The 7,500-nt window shown below is 36.9% G+C and overlaps 1 pseudogene; it reads left to right on the forward strand.

Moving 5' to 3' along the window:
• The first annotated feature begins 2,495 nt into the window (after positions 1–2,495).
• LOC119584387 overlaps positions 2,496–7,500 on the forward strand; it is a 6,435-nt pseudogene continuing 1,430 nt past the window's right edge.

The raw sequence follows: 7,500 nt of genomic DNA on the forward strand, positions 1-7,500 counted from the left end.
AGGGTTAGAGATGGGACGAGGGCCTACCTGGAGACTCACCATGAGTGACTCTTGTGGCTGGAAGCAAAGGATGGATGCAGTCCATGTGCTCTTGTTAGTGTTTGCCCCTTGATAATGATGATGATAATAATGATATTAATCCTAAGTTGCCATGCCCACTGTGATTTTAACTTATTATTTTTTTTTACACATAGAGAGCCTTTCACCCTTTTCCTTGATTTTCAAAAATATTTTCTGGTACCTAATGTTGCTGTTAGTAACATCAATAATGATGTCATATTGTTTATGATAAAAATACATCATCAATATTGAAAGCAATATTGGAAAAAGTGTTTTTCCTGCAAACTCAAGGAAAGGTAAAATCAGACGTCAGAAGATCTACTAATTGCCTCCTTTGTGGCTAAGCACTTGCAGAGCCATATATGTGCAGGGACATTTCACAAAATAATACTATAGTGAACACAACTTTTCTCCAGAGGCATTGGGCTAATAGAACACATTAATCTACAAGCTTCCCTCTCCATAAACATTTGGCACAAATGTATATCCAATGGTGCTATTCGTTCTGAAATTCTCCATTTCCCCCTTACCTCTTATACTATTGTTTTTTAAGTCCTGCACACTCCTGCAAGGGGGACAGGGATGGGTAACAGTGCGTGGGCTCCTATGTTATTAATAATGAAGCTGTAAGTTAAGAGTTTTCAAACCAAATCACCAAACCAAACCTCATTCCAACCCCGCGCCCTTTTCGCTTCTCGGTTCCCTTCCCATAACCACACACTGCATCCGAATATCATATCACTTTGGAAACTTGAGATTTTTGGATTAAATAATGTCATTAATAAACGATTCAGCCAAATGATTATCAAGAAGAAAAATCCTAGACTGATGTGTTCTAACAATACCTGCATTAAAAATAACTGTAGGTATATATATCCAGTGTAATAATGAAGACTAAACATAAGTTTTTATCTTTTATTTTTTTGTTATCACTACCTATACTAGGATTATCACCGCTGTTACTTTTGCAACAGTACTAACAATTCTAGCAATAAGAACTTCAACCAAATAAAAAATATTGAAAGAGGAGTAAACAGGTAAAGTCACGTGGGCCTCGAAACTGGCTCCTTGGCCACCAACTTGCTATCTGAGTTAATTACGCAAAACCGCAGCGGGAGGCTTGAACTACGCAAGGAAGATCCCGTTTTCATGAACCCCAAAGAATTTTTTCCTCCCCCCCTAAGCTGTGGGTCAAATCTGCAACATCTGCGTCTTGCAGCAAAGGGTAAATTGGATCTCGAAGGGACTTGCCATCTCACAATACCCAATTCATTAGCATCACCAACCTGCAGTTTCTGTCAAAAATAAATATCCAATTCATCTCCAGGTAATCAACTTCAGACACTTAACAGATGAAGAACAATCAACTATTACACTTGAAGTACCACAGAAAAGCTGAAACAATTTTCCTGCGACGTTCACCACAGCCCATACATTATCAGGGTGAAATATGCGGCTAAATAAGGTCTGCTTTGAATAGAAAGACGGTGTTCCGAGTCCGCTGGCAACTGCAGTGGAGATCAGAAATGGCTGACCGGCTGCCGGCTGCGAAAGGCGCTCGGCCGCCGTACGTCAATTTCTAATGAAGCTTTTTTTCGGTCCTGCTTCTCACGGAACCTCGGAGGCACTGGTCGTGGCGAGTGAGAGCTCGAACAGGTGTAATAACAAGCATAAGTGTATATCACTCTCCTTCCCTTTCAGATCCAAAACAATAAAAGAAAAAAAAAAGAAAAACATACAAACCAATACTACGCCCTTTTGGTTATTCCCTTTTTCCTCCTTTCTCCAACCTTTCTAGCTCTCATTTTCACACAGCTTTTCCTCGTCATTACTTACCGCTTTTTGCGACCAAAGAGGATGAAGCGACGAGGGAGAAAACCCCCGAAACAGAAAGCGAGTTTGAATCTCCGTTATCTCAAAATTACCCGCGTTCGCCCATCGGGTCCAAGATGGCGGCCGTTCGCGGCGCCAGGGATCCTGCGTTTAGATGCGGGAGGGTGCGCAGGGGTTTCCGTGTTTTCTCGCATTAGATAGCTTAAATAGGAGAACTGTTTTACTCTGATTATGTGTACTAATACAAATACATAATGTATGTGATAATGGATGATATGTGTTCGCGTATGTAAAGGACCTTTGGATGAGGATATTTTTTTTTCTTTTTTTTTTAGAAGAGGTAGAGCAATAAGAATCTAAATTTCATATATAATATTATCCTCTTGAAACTTAATGTGCAATAACTTCCCATAACACCAGAATCTGTTTTTTTTCCAGGAAAAAATCCTTTTCGAAAGTTTTTTTTTTTCCAAATGCAAAGTTTAATCATTTGAGCACATCAACGATCCTCATATATTTAAAATCCGAAACACAAAAAATAACAACACGCAAAATACATACTAATAAATAAAAAAGAAAGTTTTAGTCCAACAGTGAATTTGCGCGTTTGTTTACATCGGCTCAAAACGCTGAGTTTGCCGTGTAGACAGCGACTCACATTTTATTCGTATAAGGTGAATTTGTAGCTTATTTCATCCATTTTTTACTTTCTCTTCTTCAGAAGAAAATATAAGGTGATGTTGATGTAAGAAGAAAAGACGGAGATTCTAAGAAAGTATATTTTCCTACGAGAAGAAAACAGATTTGTAATTACCTACCTAATGTATCACAATTTTTGACAAGTACCCTGTCCTCTTGTTTTTAGTATTTTGGTTTGATTTTCTGTCGAGAGAACGTTACCAACGTTTTTGGGCGAGATTTTGAGCAATATCGAAATCCTCAATATTCCTCATAATTTCTACGATAGGCCTACTTGATAGAACACGCCAATTTTCCAGTATTTCTCTCGTCATTTATTGTAAGTAAATCAAAATCCTTAGTATTATAGAGTGGAAAGACTTTACTGTTTAATTAAAATTTTAATACAAGCCATAATAGATGTAAGAGTATTATATTATGTATAAATTTCTTGAGGCTATTGCCTGGACTATGAAATACCGGTGGATTTCCAAATGATTTTCAAGTATGTCATGTATACTAAGTTTGGAGATGATAACTAAAAGTTTTAGATCTTTTGGAACAAAAATGAATGCAAAATAGGAGTTTTTCTAAAAAAACTTAGTCACTCACAATGTTTACAGGTTTAAAGTATATGCCAGCTAGGGAAATAAAGCAGTCATTTTAGGCAAAACCCTCAGGTTAGAAGTGATTTTGGTTCATGAGGTTATCTTTGTGTAGTTTGTGCATTTAGGATGGGGTTCATTTGCCTTAGTTTTGATGTATGTGGTCCTTTTGTAAACTTTGCCAAAGTATTTCTTATAGCAGAGTTATCAAATACATAATTGGCATTTGTTTTCCTAATAGATTATTTCACATAGACTTTGAGTTTTGTTTTACTTTTTTGGCGCAATTAACTAGTAGAATGTATAGTTTCTGACAAAAATATATGAATAAAATCCCAGTAGCATCCCATTTTCGCATGGTATATCTATCAGTCTAATAATTAGAGAGCTATCTTGAGGAAGCAGCTCAAGATCTTGGTCCCATAGTGTAAGCTGGTTCTGCCCCATACTTACAAACAGTTTGCTTGTTTTTGTCAAACTCATGCCTCCTCCAATGTTAGGTAATTACATGGTGGTATAGAAGAGTGAAATAAAGAGAAGGGGATATGACAAATGAGGTGATGTGACACTGCAGTGGTGTTTGCATGGCCCTAATTTGAACATTTGAGAAAAATGTCTATAACAAAGCCAATGAACATAAGCTGTGGTTTTGTAAAGACCATCTATTCCCCCCAGCCTCTACATGTTCTGGGCATTGATAAAGTCCAATAAACTTCCACAGTCTGTGCTCCGTATGCTGGCAAGATGGAGCATAGACTGGTTTCTTATAGTTGGATAAAGTACCAAGAAGTTTGCATGCTGTGTCATGTCAATTGTGTAATAGAAGTTTATGACTTGCTGTAATGCAGACAGATATGGAGGCCAAAGCAATCACCTGAGTCGCAGCATATCTGAACTTGCCATTATACTTCACTAATGCTGATGAATAAATACTAGCTAGGGATATTTTATGTTCCCTTATAAATATTATACTCTATTTTGCCCGTTCTCTGCCTGGTTCTGTTCTTTACAATTAGGAAATACAGGTAGTTTGTACATATATAGAACATAATATGAATGTTAATTTTTTGTCTATAATTCATTGTGTTATTTCTGTAAGAAAACAAGAAAGAATAAATATAAATATGCACATATTTATACCAATATATTTATTTTTTATTTTTTTATTTTTTTATTATCTACCTTTAATACAGCAATCTGTTTGACTGTATCCATAACTGTATCCTTGTTTGGTGTAAGATTTATTAAATGTCATTTTGAGTAATACGAATTGATGTCAGTTTTTGTATCCTCCCAAGGCCGGTGAACGACAAACACAAGCATGGATCACATGCTGCCTTCCCCGGGGTTCAGCATCCCCAGCATCGGTACGCCGTTGCAACACTCACAGGAAGAGGAGATGATCCTCCCTGCTGCCCAGCAGCAACAACAGCAACAGTGCTGCACAACAACACAGCCCAACAGCAGCAACAGCAGCAGGGTCAGCAGATGGACAACAGCCACAGACCTTTGGCAGTGGGTTCACGCCACACACCTTAATGCAACCACAGACACCGGTTAGTTTGGGTGTCATTTCTTATATTTATATTGACATTTATTTTGAAAACCATCATTGTTATATTAGGAGTTGTTAATTTTACTGTTATTAATGGCATTAGTGGTAACAGTAATAGCAGTATTTTCTTTGTTTTTTTTATACATTTCAAGTGCAATGTGAGTCTTAGCTTCATACATTTAATATAAATCTTTATATATCACATAATAACTTTACACAGTTGCTCTCTCTCTAAGCAGTTATATATCCATACCTGGTGTTCACTGTTACCTACTACTATCTTCCCACTCTACAGAGCATGATTCTCCAGCTGTGGGCGGAGGTTCCCAGTTGGGGCTGGAATGTTCGGTTTTCCCCCGGGAAACCTTCCCCCCCCATAGGAGGCCCATGACCCCCATACCCACACCACTGATCCTGGAATTGTTCCACATTAATGTTTTAAGCAGGGCACCTGTCTTTTATTGATTGGTTTTAATGTGGTTTTATTGACAGGAAGAATTGTAATAAAGATTTCGATTTAAGATATATTGCTATATAACTGTGTATTGAATGTTTAAAAAAAATTGTAAGACTTAAAACTCCTCTTTATTGATGGGTTATTTTTAACGTAAGGGAAGTAAAAATTACGTGATAACTAACCAGAGGAAATAATCTTTTTTAAATTAGATTGCAGCAATAGGGAAAAAAATGATTTGCATATTTTGTATTTATATGTCTTGGAGAGACAGAAATATGAGTGCAGGTCAGAATATTTCCAGGTGTATCAAGTATACATTAACAATTACTTCGAATATGGTAGATGCTAAGATTTTAGATCAGTTGTTTCAGTACATTTAGACATGATTTTACCTTAAAGGTGTGAAACATGAAACACCTGAAGAATTCCAGAAGTAATTCTACATAATATTGATCTGTCAAAGTGTCTGCTTGGGAGTACTTTTACAAAACAAATAAATATATTTAAAATTATTAATGAGTTATGAGAATAAGGACATTTCTGACTAACATCTATATTTTAGTTTTTTCTCCTTTTTCTGCTTTTAGTGAATGACAAAGGTAGAAATTTGTCTGCAGTGTCTACAGTAGATCACTCCCATATTTCCAGAACATTGTGTCAACAGTGAACCTTAGCTGCAAGTTAGAGCTGAAGAAAATTGCACTCCATGCTCGTTAATGCAGAATATAATCCCAAAACGATTTTGCTGCAGTCATCATGCGTATTCGAGAACCACGGACAACAGCCCTCATCTTCTCTCAGGCCAAAATGGTATGCACAGGAGCCAAGAGTGAGCAGGACTCCAGACTTGCGGCAAGAAAGTATGCGAGAATAGTACAAAAGCTTGGGTTCCCGGGTAGGTTCCTGATGTAGGTGTTTTGCAATGTAATATGGATGTTTATTAGAACTGTATATGTAATTTCCTAACCTATTGGTGCCAGGAACATGCATTACCCACTGTAATTTTGTTTGTCAATTTGTTTTACACAAACATGGCTTCATAAGCACTTAATCACAAGGAGTTCTTGACAAACAGTTTGCTTGATGTTACTCTGTTCCTTGATTTTTTTTTTTTATACTATCATAGTCATGAATGTTTTATTATTATTATTATTATTATTGTTATTATTTATTATTTATTATTACTATCATTGTTGATATTATTATTATAACTTTACAATCAACCTTTTAATGGACCAAAGGTTTGGGAGTTCAGTCCAATGTAGCCATATGTCTGTAATTACTGACACTAAGTGTCAGCAGACTAGTGCTGATATGGTGAGGCCCATGGCCTTGCATGGCGTTCAGATGGTGCAGTGGTCTTGAGCCAGCACAGTGCTGTGACATGGCTCCCAGTCCTGGTGATTGCCTGGTGTAGTGGGCTAGAGTTGGCATGGGTATCAGTGGATAATATCAGAAATTACATTTAGAAAGAGAGAAGTAATAGAGTACTGTATTTATTTTCTAAAAATGATTAATACTAACCACATAAACACACTGATACACAAAAAAAGGGGGAAAGGTCCTGCTAACTAGTACCCAGCACTGCTGTCTTCAGTGCTACTACAATTCTGTCTGTAGCCAGATTTTGTCCAATACCTCTAACATTTGTTAAGTGAAAGTCCATAAAACCAAGGTTTGAGTGTATTCCACAACACTAATTATAATAGAAATATTAACCCTTTTGTCTGAAGACTCAAATAATAATGTAACAGGTGAGATCGGGTCTCCTAGTAGCCATTTCCTTGGTGATAAATACTTGTGGAACCATCAGTATTTAAACAAAATCAGTAAGCTAAAAAAATGCAGTGAATGGGGCATGAGCATGTTCCATCCCAGCATCAAGGGTTAAAGATAGTATGATAGAAGAAAGATAATTAACATCAACAAAAGGGAGATATTCATTACAGATAACATTCTAAGCATTCCTACTTCCTTCCTCCTTCCTCCCCCTCTTCCTTTTTCTTTGCTCTTAACAGGCCAAATTCAGGACTTCAAGATCCAGAATATGGTGGGAAGCTGTGACGTTAAGTTCCCTATCCGATTGGAGGGTCTTGTTCTCACACACAGCCCAGTTCAGCAGGTAATTTTTTTTTATATGAGAAAGATATTCTCATTAGTCTTTAGTACAGTGTTTTTAATAATTGCTTGGGTGGATATGTTACTTTGATTAATTAAGAATGTAGTCCTATGTGTTTCATTAATTTTTTTCCTTCTTAACACCAGCTATGAGCCAGAGCTGTTCCCGGGTTTTTGATCTACCGAATGGCAAG

This window comes from Penaeus monodon, chromosome 18 (genome assembly GCF_015228065.2).
Source record: "Penaeus monodon isolate SGIC_2016 chromosome 18, NSTDA_Pmon_1, whole genome shotgun sequence".
Classification (NCBI taxonomy): domain Eukaryota; kingdom Metazoa; phylum Arthropoda; class Malacostraca; order Decapoda; family Penaeidae; genus Penaeus; species Penaeus monodon.